The 13214-nt window shown below is 37.4% G+C and overlaps 1 long non-coding RNA gene across 1 annotated transcript in view; it reads right to left on the bottom strand.

Annotated features, from left to right (window-relative positions):
- Window positions 1-2590: 2590 nt before the first annotated feature.
- The window catches only part of LOC115029700 (uncharacterized), a 129297-nt gene continuing 118673 nt past the window's right edge, over window positions 2591-13214 (bottom strand). The window contains exon 4 of the long non-coding RNA XR_015045833.1: window positions 2591-2700. This is a non-coding gene — a long non-coding RNA (uncharacterized LOC115029700). The remainder of the gene's footprint in view (window positions 2701-13214) is intronic.

The following is a 13214-nucleotide window of genomic DNA, read 5'->3' as shown; positions in this document are numbered from 1 at the left end:
TATATCTTTTTATTTCTTTCTTTAAACACTGAAAAACTTTCAAGTAAAAACCACAGAAATTATTGTTTTTCAGTTCTGAGAGTATAGTGTCCCTTGTAGTTCTTATCCAGCTGCTCAAACACTATAAGAAGGTAGAAATCAAGGAAGGTGAACTTACAATGAATCAATAACTTTACCTCTCTTCCAAAATGAAACATTTAATGCTCCTAACTTTGGGCTGTTGTGTATTGTTAAGGAAAGCTCTCTACTTGTTCTTGGATGGGCAAACAGAAAGCTGAGCAGAGCTCCAGAAACCTGTTTTTCATGATGACATCTTAGCTCCTCTCATTATCCACTTTCCCACAGACTGGGACTTCTGGAAGGAATTTCTTATCAAATATCATATTTAGCAGGGATAATTCAGGAAGAGCAGGGCAGGTGATATAGAAAGGGAGAAGGTGTACTGGCTAGTTTTTTGTCAACTTGACACAGCTGGAGTTATCACAGAGAAAGGAGCTTCAGTTGAGGAAATACCTCCATGAGATCCAACTGTAAGGCATTTTTTCAATTAGTGATCAAGGGGGAAAGGCCCCTTGTGGGTGGGACCATCTCTGGGCTGGTAGTCTTGGGTTCTATAAGAGAGCAGGCTGAGCAAGCCAGGGGAAGCAAGCCAGTAAGGAACATCCTTCCATGGCCTCTGCATCATCTCCTGCTTCCTGAAGTGCTTAAGTTCCAGTCCTGATTTCCTTGGTAATGAACAACAGTATGGAAGTGTAAGCGGAATAAACCCTTTCCTCCCCAACTTGCTTCTTGGTCATGATGTTTGTGCAGGAATAGAAACCCTGACTAAGACAGAAGGTAAGCTACTGTAGTAACTTGAATGTGTAAAATACCCTTGTAAAGGGAAGGTGCCTGAGCAGGAGGTGAGGAAGAAGCCACAGAGAAAATGCCTGCTGGAAATATATTCTGGAGTTGTTTCCCTAATTTTTATCTATTCAAACTTTCAGAAATATATTAAAAAGATATGCCTCCACAGATAAGCCTTATCAGAAACATTCTGAAAGTCTAGGGACTGTATATACTATCTGGGTCAGTTCTCAACATAGGGAGTAGAGTAGAGACCACTTAGAAAAGGATCCTCCTAAGATGCTTTGTACAGTTAAGCTGTGTGGAGACACCTGACAATTAAAATAGCAGGAAAAATATACCATGGAATCTACTGAGCACACTGAAAATTAAAACAAAGTAGGATAATTTGAGTGCATTCCAAAAGTGAACCCCTGGCTCAACACAATAAGTTAATACCCTCTGAAAGACCCAACAAGCAGCTGAAAGTGTCAGAGGCAGATATTTGCACCCAATCAATGGACAGAAGAACATGACCCCTATTGTTGAATTAGGGATGGCTGAAGGTGATCTTGTAGGAGGACCAGCATTCTCAAGTAATTTGGACCCCTGAGATCTCTCAAGCACTGGACCACCAAACAGACAGCATATACCAGCTGATATGAGGCCCCCAACACACATACAGTAGATGACTTCTGGGTCTGTGTTCATTCAGAGATGATGCACCAAACCCTCAAGAGACTGGAGGACCCAGGGAGTTTAGAGGTCAGGTAGGGTGCATGTGGGGGCATCCACATGGAGACAGGGTGGGGTGGGGAGGAGGTGTGGGATGTGGAGCAGTCGGAGAGTGGATTACTGTCTGTCATATGGTCAGCCCACAAAGAACTTTGTTTAAAAACATTTGGATATTCTTTCTATGTATTGAGACTATCAACCACATGCTGGCTTGGATTCATTATGTACCCTACCTGGATCTTCAGCATCCTTGTGAACAGGAAGAAATCATGAAAACTAGAGAGGGGACAATGTAAGGAGAAAAGATTAAGGGATTAGATAGGAAGAGAGGGTAACAGAATCCACAGGACATAAAAGCAGAAGTTAGGAGAAATGGGAAAGTGACAAGCAATAGGAATGGTGGTAAACCATTCCTAAAGGGATGACTTTACAAAGTAATTTTAGAGGAAGGCATACTGATAGGCCTTGGGGTGACCATGTCTACTGGGGAAAGTTCTTTTTATAAAGGATGATGTAAAGCCACAGATTGTCTGAGTTTATGGGTTGTCAGCTATCTTGCAAGTAGGTACAGTTCTTGCTCCCATACTTGTCTTCATAATCATAGTGATGAGCTAAGGGAGCGTCAGCTGTAGCTGACACATGCAAGGATGAGGTTGTAGGCCCATCAGCCTTCTCCAAGTGCAATGGGGAATTGTGCATAGCTTTGGACTTCAGAATCTCATCAGCTTTTCTTTGTATAAAACATAGGATCTATTATGTTCACTCATTTGACTCATAACTCAACCTTCGAAAATTTTACTTCTTATGACACATAAACCAAGTATAAAAGAGAGAATAGAGTAGTGAAGGAATAATGGAAGGAATGAATGAAGGAAGGAAGGAAGGAAGGAGGGTGGGAGGGAGGGAGGGAGGGAGGGAAGGAAGGAAGAGAGTCTTAGTTGTTCTGTTGCTGTAAAGAGACACCATGACCAATATAACTTATAAAAGAAGATATTTAAGCTGAATTGAGGCTTACTTACAGTGTCAGAGGTTTAGTCTATGATCATTATGGTGGGAAACATGGCACCAGGCAGGCAGGCAGGCAGGCAGGCTTGCTGAAGCAGTAGTTGAGGGTTTGCATCTTTTTCAGAAACAAGCATGCTGTAAAAACAACATTAAACTGAACTTCTGAAATCTCAAAGAGAGTTCCCATTGACAAACCTCCTCCAACAAGGCCAACCCTCTTAATCCTTCCCAAATAGTTCTATACACTGGGCACCTAGCATTCAAATACATGAGCCTATGGGGGCCATTTTCATTTAAATCAGCACACAGACAGAAAGTGGAGGAAATGGAGAAAAGAATTAATAATTCCCACAAAGTCAATCAATCTCAAATTTACATTTTTATAGTTAGAAATTGCTTATTTGTGTGCATAAATTTGACTAAGCTCAAGCTTGTTAATGCTGTAGATTTAAATATGCTTCTGTATAACCACCATGTCTCACACTTTCTGAAGAGAAAAAGATGTGTGGGTTATAAGCTTGTCATGTATCTGAGTCTGCACAGTGTAATTACAACTTCCATGGATCCTGTCACAGCAACTGGAAGCAGTGGCTGAGTCACCTAAGCGACACCTGCTCCTGAACGGAACAACACTGCCTGGTCCTTTCACTGCTTCTGCCTAGATTTGTTCTGCAAACTCAGTTGTTCACTTTCCAGGCTGAAAGAAGACATGAAAATGTGGCCTCAGACCACAGCTGAGGCCATCACTGTAGCGGTATGCCTGTCCTCAAATAAGCTCAGAACTCAGATTCTTTGCCCAGAACAAAAATATTAGCTGTGGAAACAAAACCGTCCCAGAAACCCAACAAATACACAAATGCATGTGGTAGTCTCATGCTGATTTGCCACCCCTGGTGAATCATTTTGGAGGGAATTATCTCCAAAGTTATAATTTAATTTTCATAACAACCCATAACACATGGGATAAGAGAATACACAATCCTGTATCAAAAGTATCAATATGTGCCAGAAAGTCTCATTAACTTTTTGCATTGAATCTTGCCAAATGGAGGGTCTTCCTCCTTTAACAGATAAGATACTAGATTCAGAGAGGTTAACAGGTTAAGCAAGTTAAGACTAGCAGAGGACGAATCTATGAGTCCAATCAGTATCTTATACATGCTAGACCATATTTTCTACTGACCTAAAACTTAGAGTTATTCGATACAGATTCTAATATACTGTTTTCACACCCAAGAAAAAAGTTAAAGGGAAAACACAAAGGTTCTATAGGGCTATTAAAAAATATATACAATCTTAAAACATTAGAATTTGGGGCTCATTGGTCTCACCTTCCAGTCAGTGAGATCAACTCTTCCAGGATAGTATAAATAGAGATTGCTGATCTCAGGATGCATAGATGGGGCCCAGTGTCATGGAGATTCTTCTGCTACAAAATATCCTATTCAGTGTTTGAAAATCCTTAAACATACATATGCTGTGTTTACATTTTGTGTGTATATATATGTATGTGGTATGATGGTGGTAGTAATGGTGGTGGTGGTGGTGGTGCTGGTGGTGATGGTGGTGGTGATGGTCTGTGTGATAGTGGTGGTAGTGGTGTATGTGTATGTTTGTATATGTGTATGTGGTATGGTGTGATGTGTGTATGTGGTATGGTATGATGTGTGTATGTGTGTGCGTTTGTATGTGTATGTGGTATGGCATGATGTGTCTGTGTTATATGGTGTGGGGATGTGGGTGTGTGTGTATGTATGTATGTATGTATGTATGTGTTTGTATGTGTTAAGTGGTGTGGTTTAATGTATGTATGTGATGTGGGTGTCTGTGTATGTGGTTGGCTGGCATTTGTGTATTGTACACATACCTTTGTATAACAATATGTGCATCTGCATATTTCAAAGGAAGAGTTGATAGTCTATCTCTCTCTGCTTTAGTCCCATGAGGCAGTGAACCTAAAACAATGTTAGCAGCCAGAAACTCCCAGCAATCCTCCTGCCTCTGTTAGACAGTGCTTGAATTATAAGCACCTGTGTGACCATGCCTAGCTTTTGAAATAGGTGCAGGTTCTCATGCTCACACAAGACTTTTGCCCACTAAGCCATGTTCCTCAGTCTTTAGGTACATTTTTGAGCAAAACTTTCTCCCCTTAAATGTGTGTCTTTAACATTCTCAAGTTTTACAAAATAAAAATATTACTTAATTGGCACAGAAATCTTCTCTAATGGCAAGAGAGAAAACATGGGTTTTCCAACTGTGCCTTGGCTCTGAATGTGATTGTATTTTCAAATGGCTCCCAAGAGACAAGGTTTCTAGCCACATTCCTCTGGATCCCATTGTAAGCATAATACAGCATGTTTGGACTCATTAAGGGGGTCATAGCAACTTCACACAAATGGCTCTACATATTATATTTATGTTTATATAGGCTAAAATTAAAATTGTCCATTTCTATATTTCAGCCATGCCTCATTTTTAAGTCAGAATATGATTTAGAATAAAAATCTTGGTCTCATATAAATGGATAATAAGTTAGAGCAACACACTCTAGTCACTATTCTAGTCAATGTATAGGAGTTAACTGCTGCCCTGTTTCTCCCAGGACTGAGCATTTTTCAGGCAGGGTTATTCTTTAATATCATAATCCCTGATGATCAAGATGAGAGTTTTGACAATTCTATTTCTCAGACATTACTAATTTTGTCTAATGAATGTCAACAATAACACCATAAACTAATTACTATTCCCTCCATCCAACAGGAAGTAAAGATAAAGGACCTCAAACTCACAAAACTGCTCTGTGTGGTAAAGAGATATAGTCCATTATATGTCTCATTATAAAACCTTAGTGATATTTTCAAACACCTGGTGATGGAAATAAAACACTTTGATTATCTACATTCAACTAGTAAAGTGTAGTTGAGAGCCCATTTAGAGTCTGCTAGGGCTTAGACATGAAATCCCAATATGTGTCCCTGATTTTCTAGCAGCAACGACTTACTGTCATGACTTATTGTATGATTCCTACCAGGGCTTCCTCATTTAGTATTGTTGCCTAGAAATTGAATGTATTAATGAATAATTCAAAGTCAATGTTAAATTATATTTCCTTGTATTTTAAGTTTTCTGAATTTATAGTACATCTCTGATACATCTCTTTAAAATATATTTATTAAATTTAATAACAAATATAGACTTATTTAATAATAATAAATTATTAAAATAAAAATTATAATACATATGTGTGTGTGTGTGTGTGTGTGTGTGTTTTAATTGCATCGTACCTGGAATTATCATGTAGCTGTGGGTATAACTGTGTATGCTCTGAGAATGAGCAGTGTTCTCTTTCTAGGCACACTTCATTTTTGAGTCTTTGTGTATAAAATATAAATGAACTTGGTGAAGAGCCTCTGGATCTAAAGAAAACCTTAGTGATCCATCTTATTGGACACTATTTCTATAGCTTTTGCAATTTCACATTTTTGTCATCTATAATTTTAATCATTACTAACAACCAAAGAGCCAGTGTAAAAGGAAATGAAAATCTCTTTGAAGGAAAAAACCAAAGAAACCAAAATCTTCACATGACAGAGAAATAAAGTAGCAATGAATCCATCCAAAATTCAACTATTTCATCCCATTTTGTTTTTCTACTTGCAATGAGAAAACACCAACTGCCTTAAAGAAATACTTTATAGAAATTCAGTTCAATTTGTATTTATTCCATTGCTTATAAAATAATTCCATAAATTATCATATAAATAATATAAACTTAAAGCGATCGTGAAAAAAATGTCATGATCTTATTCTGATATATTTTAATAACTTTATGTTTTAGTTCAATGATTATCATTCCTTTCATCATTAAATTTTATGAACATGTATTTATTAACTTTGGTGGTATGTATGAGAAGGGCCTCCATAGGTTCATAATTTGAATGTTAGTTTCCCAGTTGGTAGACTGTATAGGAAGAACTAGGGCCTGTGGCCTTCTTGGAAGAGCTGTATCACTGGGGATGAGCTTTGAGGTTTCAAAAGCCCAAGCCAGGCTCTGTGCCTTTCTGTCTTTATCTTGTGAACCAGATGTGAACTCTCAACTACTGCTCTAGCATCATGTCTGCAAGCCTGCCTACCTGGCTGGCTGCCTCCCTGCCTGCCACCATGCTCCACAGGATGGTCATTGACCAACCCTCTGAAGCTATAAGCAAATCCCCAATTAAATGCTTCCTTTTATAAATTGCCTTAGCCATGATGCTCTATCAGAGCAACAAAGAGAAAGATATTCCTTACTGAAATGTTGTCAGTTTTATTATTAATCCACTGATATATATTTTCAGAATATCCCCTTTTCTTTCCTTCCTTCCTTCCTTCCTCCTTCCTTCCTTCCTTCCTTCCTTCCTTCCTTCCTTCCTTCCTACCTCCCTCCCTCCCTCCCTCCTTTCTATCCTCCCCTCCCTCCCTCTCTTCCTTCTATAGAAGGCACATTAAATGACTACTTCATATTATACAGTATGTTTGATTCTGGGTAAACACATATAAATAAAATAAATGGTGTTTTACAGATTCATGCAGCAGAGTCATGAGAACAAGTTAAGCACAGCAATATGATATACATTAAGAAGTGCGTAATTTGGTAGCAGGTCCATGAAGTACTATTTGAGCAAAAATGATGAAGAAGTATTGGCTGCCCAAATGGAAACATCAGGAAAATGACAACTCAGAGTCAAAAATCTGAACAAAATAAAGATGCAAAAACCATGGGGCCACTGAGATGGCTTGATGATTAAACATGCTTGCTGCCAAGCCTGATGACCATTTTGATCCCAGTGACACACATACTGAGAGGGGTGAACTGATTGTCAAAAGTTGTCCCTGATGCCCAAACATGTTCCATAGTATATGCACTCAACCCTCATATGCACATAATATTAATAAATAAAGAGTACTTAAAATTTAAATCTGAACCATCATCTAAAGATGAGTCATAAAAGTCAGTGATGTAAAGGATTTAATGATTAATGTTAGATGTCTAGTAGCACTTTGTCTTTGGGTCCTAAAAAGCTAGTAAAAGGTTTTAACAAGATGTATCTTCTAGAAAAAGAATTAAAACAGATTAATAAAAAATAAAATTCGACAGAGAAAGACAGAGACAGAGAATCAGAGACAAAGAGGGGCAGAGAGACAGAGACAGATAGAGACAGAGACAGAGACAGAGACAGAGACAGAGACAGAGACAGAGACAGAGACAGAGACAGAGACAGAGGCAGAGCCAGAGGCAGAGGCAGAGCCAGAGGGACAGAGCAAGGCAAAGAGAAGTACAAACCAGTAATGATGGCCTACACTATTAATACCAGCACTACAGAGTGGAGACAAGATTATCAGGTCAAGATTATCCTTCGCTACCTGGTGAGTTTGAGTCCAACCTGAGTTACATGATAGCCTATGTAAATAAAGCAAAACAAAGAACAAACAGGAAAAATTGAGAGAAAGGAAAGGAAAGTTAAGGGGATCAATTAAGAACGTTTGGTATATCAGTTACAAAATGACAGGAATTAGATTTATCAAATGAGCTGCTAGAGCCTCATGGTTGAGAGCATGTCCTTTAGGTAATTAGTAAACCTCATTTACTAGCTTCAGACTTGGGTTAACTATTTCATGTTTTTTTGTTCCATTGTGCTCTGTGCTAATTTGAAAATGGAGAAGAGAGTGATGACATGATAAGCCTTTAAGATCCTACTCAAGGCATCTCAGCAACTGAGAGTATATAATTATAAAGAATATTCTTTGAGACTAAAATGAGGGCAAACCAACTTACACATTAATTTTGAAAGGTTTTCATTATCCCACAAAACTGTCTAGATTGCTGGGTACATTTAGTTCTCAGGGAAGTGCAGAGTAATATACCTGTTGCTCTCAAAACTATCAAGTAAGAAGAGATAATCCAGGAAAACTTAAGAGGGAAACATGATTAAGTCTAGTCTTGATACATGCACTGCCACTTAGAGGAAAGTATAAGAGGAGTAAACAGCATAGCTATCTTAAGAAATGAGAATAGAAGATGGAAACAAAATATAAGTCAAAAGGGAATAGAAGGGCAATTGAAATCTCTACAGGACTGTATGTGAGGAGACACCCAGGCAGTTACTGGCACACCATGATCACAGAGTAGCTCAAGCAGAATATATATCACATTAGCTAAAGTGCTCAATTGATTTTTGGTGTAAAACATCGGTGAATTGTAGGAACTATAGCACATGGATTCAATGGCATTCTTAGAAAACATAGCTAAAGAAAGCATAGTGCTTCTGTAGTAGGAAATTAATATAGGAACTGGAAAGGAGACAGTGGAGGAGAGAGCAAATGTTTTGAGGAAGGGAGGATAGAGGCAAGGTTAGCACATAACTGAGGGAAGAGGATTCAAGATGCAAGTAGAGATGACAGCTGCACATGAAGAAAGCAGTGATTTAAAGAAGAATGTAACAACATAGTGAAAAGGATGGACTCATAATGGAAAACACACTAGTCCTTTGTGAGGATAAAAAGAGCAAGAGTCATTTTGGAGTCATATTTAAGATTGTTAAGCGTAAGGTGCATCCTGTGAAGAAAGAAAGAAAGTGCAATAGTTTTCTACACTTCAACAGATTAACAGTGGAAACATTTGTACACATATAAACCAAATGAGTATCTGTACTGTTGTAAAGATTTTTCTAGTTACATGTGACACAGGAATATAACTCTATGTACTTTGCTTTTTAACCTTGTTTATCTCTGGAAGTAACTGGCAATATGATTTGCACACATTCATTTGATTTAAGGTCTTAAACAGACAATGCACAAGCTTTCATGCTCCAATACCTAGCTTTACAAAGAGAATCTAATAGAATATATTTTCCTAGGTCTTGGCTCTCAGATATGCTTGTAAATACCCTCTGAGAGACTGATGCCAGAGCATGGAAAGGAAAGTGAAGCTCAGATTTCTTAACTGTTACTCGTGCATATAAATGATTGTTGAAATTTATTCTCTGGGAGATTTGTTCTGCCATCTGTGATGGCTTCTGGAATTTGGATTTACATGCCTGTTCCCAAGTTATGATGGTTCCAGCAGGCTAGAGATAAGGCCATCTGTAAATTAATAATTGCCATCCTTCTGTGTTATTTCTGCTCAATATTTGCTGTCATATCAATTAGCTGATTCAGAGACTCTCATTTTATTAAATATAGACTTTTGCAGATAATTTTGCATATTACTCAATATTTTTGCCAGCACCTACAAAAACAAATGTTCTATTTCTAATAGTGTGCTTGTTATAACCATCTTTGCTGGGCTAGCCACACTTGGCTCTGTTTAATTTCATTGAAGAGTTTAAATGTAATTGGGAGGTCATTTATTATGCTCTTTCTAGATTTGTTTTTATTTTTTTATTTTTTTACTTATTTTCCACAATAATGAGACATTCACTATTTTTGTCACCAGGTGAAAGATTTTTCACCAACTCAACTTAAAAATATTTATTTGTCTTGTCTTCTTTTCATCTTTTATGGAGCACAAGTTGGCCTGTGATTTTTTTTTCTGTACTCTTATACAAAAAGCTAATAAAACCGTTTATATTTGGAGAGACTGGACTCATAAAATAAATCTCTACTAAGCTTTTTGCACAGAATAGGTGCTAAATATATTCTGAAAAGGTGACTAAAATCCCATTATAAAACAATATGCAATTATCAAAGGATTAAATATTAATGGTATGGTGTACAGGGAAAAGGAAACTCTATTGGAATAAAATTATACCCATAATTTAATATGCATGCTTGTATTTACTTCTTTTCTATATTACCCAGCTGTTAATTCAAAAACTATTTTAAGAATTAATCAGAAATTTTGAGAGCAACAGAAAACACAAACCTATTCCTTCTGTTCTTTACACAGATGAGACAAGCCCTTTAAACCAAAGCTATCTTTATTTTCTTTGTACAGCAAATAATTAATGTCAGTTCAACTTCACTGTCTTTTTTTACTGGATCTGAATAATGGGAAGGATTCTTGACAATAAAAGATACTGTATCAACACTGGGTCCCATGTGTCTGTAGGTTTTCTGATAAGATTTGAGCATGTATGTTCTTGATATGCAGCCTCACAGATGTCACAACAGACAAGGCTGGAGCTTTAGCAACAGATCATTCACTCCTACCAGTGTCTTCTTGAATGGTTACAAAAGAAAATGTGTTAAAAGATCAGATTCCTCAGGAGATAGACATTTGATTTATTATTAGCATTATTAATTATTATTAGACATTTTCTTTATTTACATTCCAAATGTTATCCCCTTTCCTGGTCCTCCCCCCAAATCCCCTCTCCCATTGCTCCTCCCTCTGTTTCTATGAGGGTGTTCCCTCACCTATCCACCCACCCACTCCTGCTTTCCCCTACACTGGAGCACTGAGGCTTCACAGGACCAAGGGCCTCTCCTCTCATTGATGCCCAACAAAGCCATCCTCTGCTACATATGTGGATGGAGCCATGGGTCACTCCATGTGTACTCTTTGGTTGATGGATTAGTCCCTGGGAGCTCTGGGAGCGGGGTGGGGGGTGTTCTGGTTGGTTGATATTGTTGTTCTTCCTATGGGGTTGCCATGCCCTTCAGCTCCTTCTGTCCTTTCTCCTTACTCCTCCATTGGGTACATGGTATTCAGTCCAATGGTTGGCTGCAAGCATCCATCTCTGTATTTGTCAGGCTCTGACAGAGCCTCTCAGGAGACAGCTATATCAGGCTCCTGTCAGTAAGCACTTCTTGGCATCTACAATAGTGTCTGAGTTTGGTGACTGTACATGCACCATTTTCAAGAGATACAACCACAAAGATGGAAGGGAATTTTGACAGTCATTGAAATAATAAGAGCTGAAAATATCAAGAAAGATATAGAACATTTAAGCATTAAACATCAATAAATTTCAAGTGAATGAAATAATTCCCTAAAATGCCAGTGGTAGTTAAGCCAGAAATAAATAAAAGAAGGAAAATTAGAAAACTTTGAATTACATAGAAGTTATGAAATGTATTCAAACTTACCAATATATCTTAGAAGTTATCAAACTGAAAATTTTAAAATACACTTAATCAAATGATAATTTAAAGTAAATTTGAAATTTTCACACTGCATAAGGTCAACAAAGAAGTATAAATATATTCCTGCAGTGTATATAATAAAGACTGAAAATGAAAATACACCAAGGCCAAATTTGGGGGGGGGATGTTTGTTTTCTTGCCTGGAAAATTTATTTCTAGATCCATTAAATCAATGTCATCAACAAAATAAAGAAAGAATGTCATAACTATCTCAATATTTGTATCAAAACATATGACAAAACTGGTTCTATTGTGCTGAACTTTAAAAATTATTCATAAACTAAGAATAAAAGAGTTTACCCCCAATCTTATACTAATTGTTATCTCCCAACCATGGAACCAATTATCAGTAGAAGATTATACACATTTCCCCATTACCATAAATGACTGATAGTAGTTCAATATTTTTCAAATTTATAAACAAACTAGATGATCAACAACATATAAATGGAAAGGAAAATACTAAAATTTAATTATTTACAATTGACCCACAAAGTACAATGTATCTCTTGGTGGAAATTTGAAGTCTGACTCAAAAGTACACAGTTCATTTTGAGGTCTAGTACAATTGTGAAAAATAAGTCAGGCTTAAGATAACTTAAGTGGGATTTACCTGACTCTCATGATTAATTTGCATTGGTTGCTCCTGTGTCTACTATAGCTATTAGCAAAGGTGTGTGATGCATTACAACAGATTTAACAGGTCTTCTGCAAATTATGGTTGACAGTTGAAAATTAATTAGTTGAATTTATTCTACTTAGATTGTTTTATGACAATATTTGCTGTTAGTATTTTCTGAGTAATATTTCATCATAATATTTCATTAATATGGACCAAAATAATCCTACATAAAATACTAACCAACAGAATATTGTAAAGGTAGAAATGAAAACACACTGTAGCCAGGTTAGATTGGATGTGGTTTGGTTTGGTTTTGGTTGAGATTGATGAATCAACATTCATTTTCTTTGACTTTAGAAAACTTTGTGTCTACAACTTTTAAGGAGTAGGATCATTATTTTAAGAGGGAAAGATAGCCTTCCCTACAGAAGAGGACATCAATTGGTTTTCCAATACCAAACAGTCATCTCTGAAAACATATGCAGCTGGAGCCATGGGTCCCTCCATATACACTCTTTGGTTGGTGGTTTAGTCCCTAGGAGCTCTGGAGATACTGGTTGGCTCATATTGTTTTTCTTCCTATAGGGCTGCGGGCTCCTTTGGTCCTTTCTCTAGATCCTTCATTGTGGACCTTGTGGTCAATCCAATGGTAGACTGAACCCACCTCTGTATTTGTCAGGCACTGGCAGAGCTTCTCAGGGGACAGCTATATCAGGTTCTTGTCAGCAAGCACTTCTTGGCATCCACAATAGAGTCTGGGTTTGGTGACAAATGAACACACATGGGATGAACTTACTGGATATTAGGTAAAAAAAATCTCAGAACACCAACAATACAACTCACAGATCATATGAAACTCAAGAAAAAGGAAAATCAAAGTGTGGATGTTTCAGTCATACTT

Source organism: Mus caroli, unplaced genomic scaffold, assembly GCF_978045245.1.
Source record: "Mus caroli unplaced genomic scaffold, Mus_caroli_1 scaffold_18, whole genome shotgun sequence".
NCBI classification, from domain to species: Eukaryota; Metazoa; Chordata; class Mammalia; order Rodentia; family Muridae; genus Mus; species Mus caroli.
Note: the sequence above shows the minus strand (reverse complement) of the source record. Positions and strands in the feature narration are given on the sequence as shown.